The following is a 15169-nucleotide window of genomic DNA, read 5'->3' as shown; positions in this document are numbered from 1 at the left end:
CAAAACAGATACAAGATCCACATTGAAAATAAAAATGATGCAAGCTGAACATGTTTACTTTTCATGCTAATATGGCCATTGTGTGGCAGTATAATTTGGATTTATGACTGTAATAATGCTTATATAATACATGCAAATAAACAACTAAAAATCAATGTGCAGCATAACACCTGTTTGTTTTACCAAAGCTTTATACAAACAAAAAAAAAATAGGAATTAGCCACACTTTAAAAAAAAATAAAAAAAAATGATGTTCTTTTTACTTTATAGTGAAAGCTATGTACCAGTAAAGGTCACACATGCTGTACACAGTATATTTCTGTATTAAAAACTACAAATTCTGCATACATAAAACCACAATAATAGATGGGTTTTTGGGGTATATTTATTATTATGCAGTGATATAGCCGATTGTTTTCGCACTGCATTTTATCAGTACAATATTGCCGGAGCACCTCAGCTGCCTCACGGATACTGGTCAGTCTGAAGTAATATGTGCATGTGTGACGCAGCTATCCAGTTCACACATGGGCAGTGGAACTGGAAGACAAGACTCGCCCAGCGAAGAGGCAACCGAGTATAATTCCTGGTGATATTTTATGGATAAATGGCAGTAATAACAGATTTTCTATAGCAATTCATCGTTCTAGCCTCGTTTTAATAAAAAAAAAATTCTGTCATTTGTGATGAACTGATAAATGGGTATATGGTTTCAGAACACAAAATGGCTGCAGCTCCAGTGCTTAGGTGTGCACTTTAATGAAAATTGGATAATTCCTGCTTACCTGTAGCAGTCACACTACAGGAGCTAGAATAATCATTAAACCCATATATCACAGGACTTACAGCTATCAAGTGCGTATAGGCAGTGAATGTGTCCACTTGCACTGTGTAGGCCTGCTAAAATCAACCAAAATCAGCTACTCTGTGTGATTGCCAGGCAATCTCTAGATAAAGCACAAAGCAGCAGGGCTGTAGGTTACTCGCCGATTTTTATTTTAAGCTAATTTAGTCATTTTCATTCTCCCTTTATATGTGCTATTGCCCTGCCTTCTCTCTATAGAGATTAAAGACAAGAACTTCCAATTGTATAACAAAAAAAAAAAGCCTCAAAAGGTTTGAAGTGAATACAGCTCAGCCCATGCATTGTATTTGGACCTATTTCTGGAACATAGGACTCCCAATGGGCTCCACTTGTCAGATCATGTTAAACAAGTGAACATTTGACAAATATTCTGATAGCTGAATTACAGCTGTGTCTTTTGATTATGGTCATGAATCAAAATCTGAAAAGAATATTAAGAAACATTTTATTCTGGAACATCTTGACCTAATATAGGAAATATGCAGAGTTTGCAAATGTCAAACACAAACTACATTTAAAAAGAAAAAAAATAAATATATATATATTCCTACACAGCATTCTGCATATGAGAGCTTCTTAAGCTCAAGTCATTAGGGATTGAAAAAAAATCATGTTAATTATTATTATTATTATTTATTTATTTATATAGGAGTGCCACAAAATGTCTGCAGCGCCATACAGGGTACAGACAATAGGACAGTACAAGGTAGAATAGTATGGTACAATAAACAAGTAGCACTATAACTCAGGTAGCTCAAAGCACAGCTAATAAGAAAGGGTGAGTGATATTCAGCACAAGCTGGAAACCTGTGCCCAAGAGTATGGACCCAGCTAACAGGTTAACAGCCACTGAAAAGGTACAGAGAAAAGAGTGGAGTCAGTGGGCAGAAGAGGGAGATAGGCAGAGTAGCTGGAGAGCAAAGTTAAAATCAGTGATGGATGGTGAATTTATGAATCACCAATTGATCCCTCTGTCTTCAAATAAGGTTAATCTGAAAATACAGTGGTCGTTAACAGAAAAGCACTTAGAAACTGGTATTCAACAGCTCCATCTTCCTTTTTTTAAAACCTCTCCTCTAGGAGATCATTGAGGGATGCTGCAATGGGCAAGTGCGGGGGTGTGACGATCTGCAATATCAGTATTCCTCCCTACACAGCACAATGCCATGATTTACATCTACTCACAACGAGGACGGGGCCATGATGATGTAAACTGCGTCATCACTGGCCCGTTCACTTCACAAGAAAAACCTTGCAGGATCTGTGAAGGTGTCCTACTCCTACAGGACTCCCTGAAATCCAAGAGGCTCCAAGACTTCCGAAAGAGGCGGCAAGTATGATACAGATCAACGTCATCCTTTCCCCGTATACAGTGTGCATGCTACACACTAAACTTGGTACAATAGATGAGACCATAGCTTTATAGAATGGCTCATTGCAACAAATTTAACAAACTTCTCCCATTTTATCAGTTATTTTCAAAGTACAATAACATGATGTTTAAAAATATAACCACCTGTTATATGACACATTAAATACAGCCAGGTGACTAATTGTAAAAGAAGTAGGGAAAACATGAGTATGATATCATCTGGTTGACTTGGGTAATGTAAGTAAGTGGAAGGAACATGAAGAATAATTACTATGAAGAAAACCATCTGCAGTTAAATTTGCATATAAAGTAATTAAGGTACAATATCCACCCAGTCTTCTAGTCCACGTCGCCTGTTTGCCACCTTCAACTCACTTTCTACCCACCTGCACCTCCTTTCTCACTGCCCATGATTTTGCCACCTATTTCAAAGACAAAATAGACACCATTCGGCAAGATTTTTCCTCATGCCGAATTCCACTCACCCTATCCACCTTTACCTACACTGCCCAATCCACCCTTAATTCATTCTCTCCAGTAACTGAAGATGAAGTCTCTGCACTAATCAGCTCACCCTACAAACGGTCCCCTCAACATTATTCCCTCTTAACTTCTCTGCCCCCTCTCTTCACAGCATGTCCACCTCTATCTCACCTCTTCAACCTCTCTCTTTCCAATGACACATTTTCATCCTCCTTAAAACATGCGCTCATTTCACCTATTCTAAAAGAAACCATCTCTCGATCCAGGCTCTCTCTCTAATTACCGCCCTATTTCTCTCCTCTGCCTCCAAACTACTTGAGATTAGTGTACAAACAACTGTCTCGCTTGCTTCTGCCCCCAACATTCCACTGAAACTGCTCTCACAAAAGTGACTAATGACCCACTTACTGCAAAATCTAAGGGGTAATTTTCTCCATCCTCATTTTCCTGGACCTCTTTGCTACTTCTGATACTGTTGATCATTCTCTTCTCAAACAACCCTTCACTCCATTGGCCTTCGTGACACAGTTCCACACTATCTGTTGGGGTACAAGGCTCTGTTCTTGGCCCTTTACTTTTTTCACTCTACACCTCTTCTCTTGGGGCATTAATTTGCTCATTTGGCCTCCAATACCACCTCTACGCTGATGACACCCAAATCTATATTTCTTCCCCTGAAATCTCTACTTCTGTACTCTCTTGTTTAACAAACTGTCTTTCTGCTATTTCCAAATGGATGTTCCAACAGTACTTAAAGCTCAACATGTCAAAAAACAGAGCTTGGTATCTTCTCTCCTGCCAGAGTCACCACCTGCCCTCAAATCTCTCTCACTGTCAATAACACAACAATTTCCTCAGTCTCCCAAGCCTGATGCCATGGTATTACACTTGACTCTGCCCTCTGTTTTATTCCTCACATCCAGACTCTCTTCCAGTCCTTTTGTCTCCACTTAAAAACATTCAATACAGAAGTGGAAGTTGCTCAATTAATTTATAGGCTCATAGCAGGTTCTTGAAAGGGTGGGGTTTTCTTGAAAGGAACAAAACAAAGAAAAAAAAAAACCCAGCACACTGCTATAGCCAGCAAAGGAGCTGCCATTTCTATTTGTACATAAAAATGCAAAAGTCTCAGTTGCACACATTTGCAAATGCAAGTTTAAGCCACCAGCCACTCCATGGCACTTTTGCTAATAGGGTTATCCTAACTCTAAACAGTGAGAGTACCATATGTTTGGGCCATAAATGTGTTTAAAATTGAGAGCTAACTTACCAAAAGGTACCTTAAAAAAATTGCCAGAATATGCCATTTTCTTACTCAACATACTACCAAAACTCTTATTCATTCTCTCATCATCTCCCGTCTTGACTATTGTAACCTCCTGATATATGGCATTTCTGACACCCATATATTTACACTTTAATCAATCCTATGCTGCAAGACGGATCTTCGTCTCTCACCGCTCCACCACTCTGCAAATCCCTACACTGGCTCCCTGTGTTCTCCAGAATCAAATTCCTCACCCTTACCTACAAAGCCTTCAACACTACCCCTGCATACATCTCAAATCTCATATCAAAATACTCTCTCTCCCGCCATCTTAAATCTACCTCTGACCTGCGCCTTGTCTCGTCTCTGGTAAACACCGGTCACTCCCACCTACAAGACTTTTCCTGTGCTGTCCCCACTTATGGAATTCCCTACCACATTCAATCAGACTTTAGACTTTCCCACAGCCTTCAAATCTTTAGATGCTCTTTCAAAAACCCATCTCTTTTTTTTTTTTTTTTTTTTTTTAGAGGTGACCTTATCATTGATAACACTATTCACACTAATGCACCCTCATAGCTATCACAATCTCCACTCTGAGACACATTTACTCCTCTTGTTTCAGCTGTGCCCTCTTCCACTTAGAATGTAAGCTCTCTAATGAGCAGGGTCCTTCATACCCTTTGTTTTCATGTCTGCGTTTGTTTTGTATGTCCTTGTTTTAATGTACTGTTTTCCCTACTGCACGGTGCCTGTGGAGCATTGTGGCACCTTACAATTCTACGATAATAATAATTCACACCATCATCCAAAAGGAATAACAAACAATATGAGAGTAAAAAAACTACATATATACAGTATGAAAAAAAAAATCAACTAGGTAGATAAGGAAAGCTCCATCCTAAACACTCCTACAGTCCCTCAGCAATATTCTACTACTGGGAGCACCAGGGACTGCTCCTCTGTGTCTCTGGCCTCATCATGTTCAAGTTGTTAAGCACCAAGTAGTGTCAAGGGGAAGCGAGAGCTGGAACTGCTAATGACTGTATGAAAGGCAAATTTATTCCTTCCTGTGTTCTATTGGGTAAACTGAGTGAAAAGAAGGCCAGGTGATAGAAAGAACATGGAGGCCATTTTATTTTTTCAGATCAGGGCTGGCAACAAAGAGTATATCTCACCTGGGGATACAGACAACCCCAGCTACTGATCTCATTTCTATCTTTCTTTGATGTCAAGGGTTTAGGTTTGGCATATACCATAGGTTTAGAAGAAAATACAGTACTAAGAACTAAAGAGATGTTATCTTTAGGCTGGGAAAAGGTCAGCATTAGACCCTGGTTATCTACGACTGTTTGCCAAAGAGGGGGTACATGAGAACAGTGCTAGTGAAAGTCTTTTATGTACTACCTGACTGACCAATCCAGAGAAGGCTATGGAAGGGAGATTGTCATGTAGTCTCACAGTCGGTGGCTGGCTGTGGGGCGTGATACGGCTCAGTAGTTTATTAGGAACATTTTAAAGGAATAATTGCAGGTATCCCAGTGACCCAGCCAAGGTAGTCCACTATGGGACCAGCCTGGTGGGCAGTTGTCCTTCAGCCCAGTCAGCCCCTGCTCACAGCCTAAGGTTGGGTATACACTACAGGACTTTCAGCTGATTATCGGGCCAATCACACGATAAATGACCATTCGGCACGATATCACAGTGTGTATGCCGCAACGATGAACGATTATCTTTCCGAAGCACATCATATCGTTTGATTTGATTTTTAAACCATACATTCAATGACGTTCCAATTCTGCAGTATGTATGCACTCAGGACCGGCAGCTGAGCAACAAGATTAGCCTGTGAGTAGGTAGCTAAAGAGATATATTTGGGTTTTGAGCCTCATCTGGAATTAATTGGTAATTCTAACAAATATTATCAGTGTGTATTCTTCAATAGTTTACCTTCTTTTTCTATGTTGTCTTTTAGTAAGGTACTTTAATTTTATACTTTTTCTTGATGGTCTCTGTGTGTCTACTAAACACAACAATCTGAGGTGAAGGCACTGTGCTGCATAACAAATTATGGATCAAGGCTCTATCTTGCCAGCAGATAAACTTCTAGGCTTAGGCTGTGTACACACTACAGGTTTTTCACCCGTTTATCGTGCCAATCCAGGGCCATCTTTTCCATTGGGCACGAGGGCCCCATAGGCAGGGCTCTTAATTAGAATAATCCTGCAAAAGAAAAAACCTGCAAAAAAAACCTTCAAGGGTCACTGAGCAAGTACATCTATCTAATATATATATATATATATATATATATATATATATATATATATATATATATATATATATATATATATATATATATATATATATATATATATATATATATATATATATAGGCCCCGGTGCACTGCTTTGCCCGGGGGCCCATAATGTTGTAAAGATGGCCCTGTGCCAATCACATGATAAACGTCTGTTGGGTCCAATATTGCATTAGTGTGTAAGCTCCTACGATCATGTTTTAATAAAGCACATTGTATGGTTTCCATTTGATTTTACAAACGGAATAAAAATTTCTATAAACAATGTCGGACAAATTCTGAAGTGTGCACACACTCACAACCAGCAGTGTAGGCAGATCTCCATAGAGTATACAGATTGGCAATCGTTTCAGCAGATGGTTGTGACAGATGTAGAGCACATATCTGAAGGTAAGATCTGAAGGTAAATCGTGTAGGTGTGTACGCATGAATCAGCATGCTGATTGGGACTTTCAGTCATTGGCAAAATCATTAAAGATATTGCAAAGGGAGAAACTTTCTGTATTGTGTATTCCAAAAACATATTGGTAGGTTAATTGGCTGCTATCAAATTGACCATAGTCTCTCTGTCACTGTCTGTCTGAGTGTGTAATGTATGTTAGGAAATTTAGACTGTAAGCTCCAATGAGGTAGGGACTGATGTGAATGAGTTCTCTGTACAGCGCTGCGGAATTAGTGGCGCTATATAAATAAATGGTGATGATGATGATGATCTTTACCTGAAAGCCAGTCAGTGAGCACTAACTATTGATTTTCTGCAGCTCTGGCAAGGTTATATGTTTTTACTAAACAGTATGCGTATGTTAAAAAACAAACAAAAAACAGAGCAAATGGCAAAATATGTATTTCAAATGTTCATTCTAAAAATGGGTAACATAGTATCCACGGATAAATTCAGATCTTCTATATAATAGATGAGCTTAAACAAAAATAAACTAGCTTCAGTGTTCAATTTTAGCTTCTATTACTCCTGTGTTGTATGCAAAGCTATGAAATAAATTACTCCTATATTGTAGAGTGCATACAGATTCTATTTTACTGTATTAATATAACACATCCAAACACCATCTTGCATTAATTTAAAGATATTACAACCCAAAAACAAAATATAACAATAGCAGTCACATAACTAGGTGATTCGTTTGAGGTTGCCAAAATGTGACACAGAGGTATCATTGTTTAAATTGAGAATTGGCTCGTTCGCATATTTACAAAAGACTTGGTCAGGATGTCTCATCTGACATCCATGTTCAACAAGACTTTGCATAGGCAAATTACAAAGAAAGCCTTTTTTCAGCAGAGAAATGGAACAACTGTATATTTGACACAATGCCTACAAACGTACCTGGGTAATTATAGAAATATGGAGCAAAGAAGCTACAGCACATGTAGCTTTAATGTTAAAGTAAAACAAGTACTGTAGTAAAGATGATCCATTGATTATTTAATTTTATTAGTTTAGGACTCTTTAAAAACGGTCCGACCTCAAACATAATATTTGCTTAATTGCGTTTAGTTCAAATTAAAGCTTATGCTGAATACAGTTTAATGATATCTCTATATAGAGTCTATTGTCCACTACAAGGTGTTTTGTTTGTCTTCCCTCTGCATGCATTGTCATTTTTATGTTCTTTTAGTATGGCCACATCCCAACCTAAAATATGCAAACATAACAACACCTTTACAGAAGCTAGGTTAAGGCCGGGAATTGAATATTACTTACGCAATTAAGCAGGAAAAATATGGGTTCTTAAATATTAAGAAAAAAGTGCAGCCTGAACGATTAGGCCAGGTTCAGACTGCCAGAAATAATCCCAAAAGCTCAGCCCTTCAGAAGTCCACAATATAGATAGATAAGATCCCAGAGGAAAATGTGCTTCTTATATTAAGTGCTGGATAGTGTCATTTGTATTCATTTGAGCGGACATGTTACGCTTTTTGAAAAATAAATAGTTTTATGTAGAAAGAGCTTAATACAGCAAAAAAGTGGAATTGAATGTTTTGATCTTAAGACGACTCCCGTGACAATAACAAATGCCTTCAAAAAGCCAAGTTTGTTTGAACATTAGGGTTTGATACCATATAGCTATATGGAACAAGCTATGTGCTTTGTTAAAACAGTGCACAAGATGACACACCACTCTCTCAAGAGATTCTCCAAGTTATTAATGTCCTTTCATTTGGAAACTGTTTAAACAAAACTGAATAAGAAAACCTTACAAGAACGAATGAAAGTAACCAACTTATCAATGCAGTTAGCTTCCATAGATGTATTTTTTGCATCAAGAAAAATCATCCTTCCTGCCCAGAGAAAAGATTTGGCCTATGGCATGTATTAACAGTGAACAAAAAGATTAATGCAGACTAATGGAGTAGCATGGGACATGCAGATAGTCCAGTTGGTGTGCTAAAGGTTACTTCCTGTTTTAGATCCCTAGCTGTGAACAGCAATAAAAAATAAATAAATATAGAATACTGTAACAGACTCACAACATTGACTTTTGGTGCTTAACCATCTCATAACAATAAGATATTTTTTGTCCAAATGTATTATTCGTACAGAATTCATAGATCCTATCCATGATGTATAGGATGTAAGTAAAGTCATTAGATTTAACATAAAATTGCTAACAAGTCTTCCTTCTTTGGCACTTGACTAATAAAAATATTAACATATCATCATCATTTATTTATATAGTGCCAACATATTCCGCAGCGCTTTACAATTGGGGACAAACATAGTAAACAAACTGGGTAAAACAGACAAACATATGCATATATAGTAATATATAATAATGTACTGGGGCATTTGGTGATGTTAAACTAACTGTAGTGCATGGTAATTTCTCCAAGCAGATTGCCATTATTTTTGTCTTTGTGCCATAAAGCCCTTATATCCTTTCCAAGACCTCCTCTCCTGTCAGTCTTGATAATTTGTGATAATGAATTCACAATAAAACAGGATGGGGCATGGCCTAGTGGCAGAGTATGGTGAGAGAAAAGAATGAAAAAGGAATTCAAACCCCCCCTAAATTAAAGGGGAAAAAAGTGCAACATTTTGCTGCAGATGGTACAGAAAAACAAATTATATTTCATGCTAAAGTGCCTTTTAGTTTCGTCAGAATTTTCAATGTTAACATTTTTGAAAAACATGTCTATGGTTGCACTATATAAATGCCCTAAATATATGATCAAATGCTTGACCCTAATATATAGAAATTGTGGAGATTAAAAAGTAGAAACAAGTCTCTTAAATTGCAATGACGGAAGCAATGCAGAAGATAATACTGCAAAAGCTCCTGTGAAAAATATATAACTACTATTTGCAGTAAATAGGAAGTCTGGAACTGGGATGACGTGTATGCACTGCAGTATATGTAGGAAATGTGTAATGTATGGAGTGGAAGGCTCATGGTTTAAATAGCAGCATTATGGAATGGCAGTCAGACACAAAATGCATTCTGCCACTGTAAAAGACATAAGCTACCCAATGGCAGAATGAGAACTGCAGATAGCAATTACTAAAATAAAACAAAAAGTTTTAGAATTACATTTTTTTTCACTAGAATATGCAGAGCACTTTATGTAATATTACAAGGGGAATGTCTGTTCTCAGAAGTCTTAAAGTCTCTCACTGACCCCACAGTTACGGGCCCACAGTCAGCCTGTAACTTTGTGAGCTTTATATGTTACCTACTCAGCTCTGCTTCCAAGTGAAGCTTCAGACTGTTCTTTCCAAGGCCAACTTCTTCCATTCATCCTGATAGGTACTGGCAAAATATGAAAAATTTATGTCTAGGAGAGCATAGTGTAGTCTGGAGCTAGGCCTCAAAGTGGAGTTAAGTAATCACCATGAAAAAAAGAACATTAAATTACAGGCTTTCCCATAAGTTTGTTTTTGTTTTTTTTTGTTTTTTTAATTTACTTCATCCTATACAAGGGCCACCGCCAACAATAACATCAATATTGCTGGTGATAAGCCTGCCATGCCTTTTGAGGCATTTTAGTCAAGCCAAACTTGCATGGAAACACACATGCAAATGCTTCTTAGCTAACCCCTACCCCCCCAAAAAAAAATTAAAAAATGCAAATAAGTATGTAGAATAAAGGTACAGGAAAGGCTGCATATTGTTCAACTTAACACACCTTAAATAGCTAAAGTGTCTATACTTAATGCACACTTTTACCCCTCTAGGTAGTTTTCTATGAGAGAGGGGGGAGTGGTCTTTATTTTACAACAGTCTCAGCCAGTAGTGTGTGCATTTTGTTTGTTGGGAGGATTTCCACCTAACAGCAGGTGGATTAGGCAGCAAGCCTCCCAACTATGCTGAGCCAGAAATGGAGTGGCGCTCCCGCAGATCGCACGTATGTTACTTCACGTGCATGCCTCCGGTCACGTGGGCACGCGCAAGAGCACCGCCGGTCAGAGTTTTCCGTCAGCGCTGAGATGAAGAATATAGTTTTTGTCTCAGTGATCAGACTCTTTACAGATTTCAACCAATGCTGGCAGTAAAAAGTGGATGAGAGCCCAAAACAATTCTGTATCGTTGTCTTCTTCACCTGAGGAAATAATTAACGTTTGCTTAATCTGGATCAATTCAAATATAAGTGAGGGATTGCAGGAGATCCAAAATAGGTTGAACTTGATGGACTGGTGTCTTTTTTCAACGTTATCAACTATGTTACTATATGTTACTATGTTATTTATAATAATAATAATAAAAAAAAAAGAATATTCCTCTCAGGGAATTCAAGCCAACTCATGCTTCAGATTTTATGGTGGCAAAGTCATCTTACCTCGGACTTCACCAGCGCACAAATTTAGTGAGATACAAATGGCCAGAGTGGCATTAGCAGAAAACCATACCCTCCAACAAAATCATGTGCCACACTTGGCCCTAAAACGCAATTCAGGAGGTCCAAAAATGTGCACAGCTGGCCTTTAGAGTAACACTAATCAGGGAGGATGAGTTGGTACTGCGTACCTATATGGGGTATAATGTACCTGCATTATATGACCCTATAGACCGCACACTAAGAAAAATACAATAATGGAAAAAAAAAAAAAAGCAGAAGCAGCGGGGTCCCTGCTATTCCTGTTAGATAATGTAGAGGGGTTAGATAATGTAGAGAGAGAAGGGGAATCAGGATGTTCCCTGGATTCGCTAATGGCTTCCAAGCTAGCTCTGCTTAAAGCCATTAGCAGAACAACTCTTGTAGTAGGCCAATCATTTAATTACATCAACCGCAGGTCTAGGTGGTCCATTGGAGAGACTGCTTATTTCAGTGGACAATTATGGTTTTTGGTCTATCTATTTACAATTGTACAAGGATCATGAAATCAAAAATGAAATGAAAACCTGGGGTTCATTCCCAAAGTTGGTACAGACCCCTTCCAAGACCATCACATTTCTGGTTATCTAAGCTATCTTTTTCTATAGCAGTACCACCAGAAAAATGGCTAGACACAAATGAATGCATTCTGAAAGCTTCAAAAAAAAAAAAAATAATCTTTGCACCTTTGCAAGAATTAGTGGGAAGATAATTGCAACGTCCCCACCGTAACCCTGTTATGCAGAAAGTCGCAAGATCTCGAGAACTTTGATTTATGCCCACTAGTCCTGATCAGACATCATACATCACTGGCAGAGTAAAACAAGAGAGCTGTCAAAATGGGACGGTCTTCCCAGACCTAATCCTCACCACTTCCCTTCCTACAATTATCACAGATGCGTCCCTGACAGGCTGGGGAGGTTTCTCACAATTGAAAATGCTAAAGGGCACCTGATCAACCCAAGAATCCGGGTTGTTCATACATATACTGGAACTACGAGCTGTATAATTGGCTCTGAAAGCTCTAGCCCCCAGCTGTGCTTGGACAACAGTACCGCTATTGTCTAAGTGTACTCCTTATGGCCAACTAGAGTCTGGGTCCCTCTGATCAGCAAGTTACACATAGGGCCAAGATTTCCCTAGGGTTAGCCAAAGATTGCTTCTAGGGAGCCCTAGACATACTAGAGACACTTCCTCAATGTGTGGCAATATTACTAGGCTGTTAAAAAAAAAACGTAGACCTTGCACCGCCCACAAAAACACTGATTAAAGCCTCCTTATGGCCCCAAACAGGAATTAGATATTGCACATTTATTAAGGAATTTGACCTCTTGTGATCTCAAGGGAATCCCTTTCACAAGGCATCTTTACTCCATTTAGCATTGTACTGCTTAGCTTCTAAATAAAAGTCAGGCTTGGCATCAGCTACCATCAAATCATATGGTTCTCCTTCAGCCATCATTTTCCCAAATGAATTGATAAACTATATCTCAGTTTGCTACAAGGTATATACCTTTGAAAACTCATGTTATAATACTCACACACTTGGAATACCTAGCCTTCACTCTCTTTCCTAGCTTAATGTGAGACCGACTCCAACATTTGACATTTATCCTTTAAGTTGGCATCCTTGTTGGCTCTAGTCATAAGCAGCTAGAGGAGCTGAACTTGCCCTCATACACACCTCAAATCCATGGTTATCACCAACTCCTATGCGGAACTGCATCATTAAGGCCACACTAAGACTTTCTCATTCAATAATCCCATTTTTTATTTCAATGTTATTTAGGACTCTTCAGAGCCTAATCTTTGTGTGGCTTTGTGATTATCCAATCTCTCTTAGCTTTTCCTTACTTGCAGAAAACCTTTTTGCCCAGCAATTAGAGGATGAATTGTGGGGACCATGAAAGATGCAGGGATAGATACACAGCAGTTCAGAAACCACTCCCTACTGGGGGTCTGCAGCAACTAAAAGCATATTATTGCAGAAAACAATGCTAGAAGCAAGATACTAGTCAGCTCGTACCTTTGCTAAGCATTATTGGACACCAACCGATCTACACAAGTTTCTCAGGATTTACCACCAGGTATGTGGTAGTCTGCCCATCTGCTAGATGGCAAGCCTACAGACAAACAAAACACTAGTTTGGAGAATCTATGACCTGCAAACTGAATTTGTTCTAGGGAGCAAGATTGTCACCCTTTCTCCTTTTGATAGGACTGTTGCTTCCTCTAGCGAGACTATGTTTGGGTATTAATAATCTTTCCTTCAGTCATCCCTCTAGGTACAGCAAGGGTTCAAAAGAAGCCACAAGCAGCCATCAATAAGTAGCAGAAGTAATCTACTGCCCGGCATTAGAATTTTTTCCTAAATTTTAATGGCGAAATTAATTTTCCAGCTTCTCGCTCTCATAGTTCTAACAGCAGCATATAAACTGCTTTAATAAGTGGTCAGTTACAGTTCATGTGTCTTTGGTCTTCCTCCACAATTTTAATGTGCCGTAACTGTCAGACTGCAATGTCTTTAAAGGCAAAACTTGCCTTTAAAGACATTGTCATTTTAAAATTGCCCTGCAAAGTCCACTGGTTTGCCACTAGTAAGCTTCCGAAAAATCTAACCAGCGGTGCTCTGGGGTGCGCCCACATGACCTAAAGTGCACGAGATCGTCGGGAGCGTGCACCGATCCATTTCTGTCATAAGTGAAAATTCTTTTACTTTCCTGTGCTTCAGCGTATTCGGGAGGCTTGCTGCCTAACCCACGTGCTCTTACTAATTAGCAAACTTGTTCCTAAGAACAAATCCAGTTTGCAGGTCATAGATTCATGCAAACTAGTGTTAGTGGATTCGTACATAGGAGAAAGGTCAGTAATCACCGCAGCTTAACATGCTTTGCTTTAAAATCTCAGCTATATCTTTAAAGTGTTCTAAAGATGTGGAACGTGGCTTCAGCATTTTGTAAAGGGTTGGGGAGAGAATAATCAAAAATTCTAGTATGAAGTGTATTAAAAATAAATGTATTTTAAAATAAAATATAAATAAATGTTTTGCATATAAAGTTTATATTTATTTACATCACTTATTTGCCTTCAGAGAACTGCGAAATACCCTGCTTTCCGATAAAAAAATGTTGTGCATTTATGTCTGTGATCTGTCTGTTCTATCGTTATCAGTTTGGAAACTTAATGAGGGAAAATCCTATCCTTCTTGAAGATGTGGCTGTTCTGATGAAATACATAACGTCAATTTACAGGACTCACTGAACCCTGTTTAATGTGCTTTCTGGGAAAATGACAGGGGCACAATAGATAGCTTTGTGCCATTCTGTCAGATGGATGAAGTGGTGATACAATGTCTTGGCTATTTGTGGGCTGCAGGGCCTCTAATAGATCTGCTGATATGACAGTTTTGCTAATGACATCTGACAGAAGTGTCACAAAGCAATCATTGTGCAGGACCTCACTGTAAAATAAGATTGGTACAAATATTATCTTTAAAGGACATAGAAGAAAAGAAACTCAATTATTTCATTGTTTTAAGAGTTTACAACAGGCCTCTGCATTTCACGCATTAAAGAGCAAGTTTGAAGATGGACTTGCAGCCTTTATATAGAGAAAGAAAAAAAAAAAGCACAACATAAAAAAAGACATCAAAAACACAATACAAACATTCATCTCTCTATGCTCTTGTCTTTGCCCTATTAATTAAAAATTAAATAATTATCCGAGTCTAATCTAGCTATGTGGCAATCCTATCTACAAAATAACGGTCTCAACCCTCAGAATGTCCCGACTCACCACTTCTCAACTGGCGTGCATGGCAAGTCAAGTCTATTCTGGGGAGGGGAGAGGGTTGAGGGTACCTTTTGCTTAGTTTGTCCTGATTACCCGCCCCCGACTGTTTCAGTGCTTTTAACACCCAAAATGGAGGCCTGGGACGGTGTTATGCGGTAAGCAAAGCCTCACATCACTGTCCATTTTAAAATAAAAGAGATCAGTCATTGCCTAACCCTTTTTTTGTGCTCCGTATTATATTA

General features: G+C 38.6%; 1 protein-coding gene across 2 annotated transcripts in view; it reads right to left on the bottom strand.

Annotated features, from left to right (window-relative positions):
• The window catches only part of MAGI3 (membrane associated guanylate kinase, WW and PDZ domain containing 3), a 254024-nt gene that overhangs the window by 119982 nt on the left and 118873 nt on the right, over positions 1–15169 (bottom strand). The window lies entirely within an intron of this gene.

The sequence above is a fragment of the Mixophyes fleayi genome, chromosome 2 (genome assembly GCF_038048845.1).
Source record: "Mixophyes fleayi isolate aMixFle1 chromosome 2, aMixFle1.hap1, whole genome shotgun sequence".
Taxonomy (NCBI): domain Eukaryota; kingdom Metazoa; phylum Chordata; class Amphibia; order Anura; family Limnodynastidae; genus Mixophyes; species Mixophyes fleayi.
The sequence above is the reverse complement of the archived record's forward strand: the minus strand, read 5'-3'. Positions and strand labels throughout refer to the sequence as shown.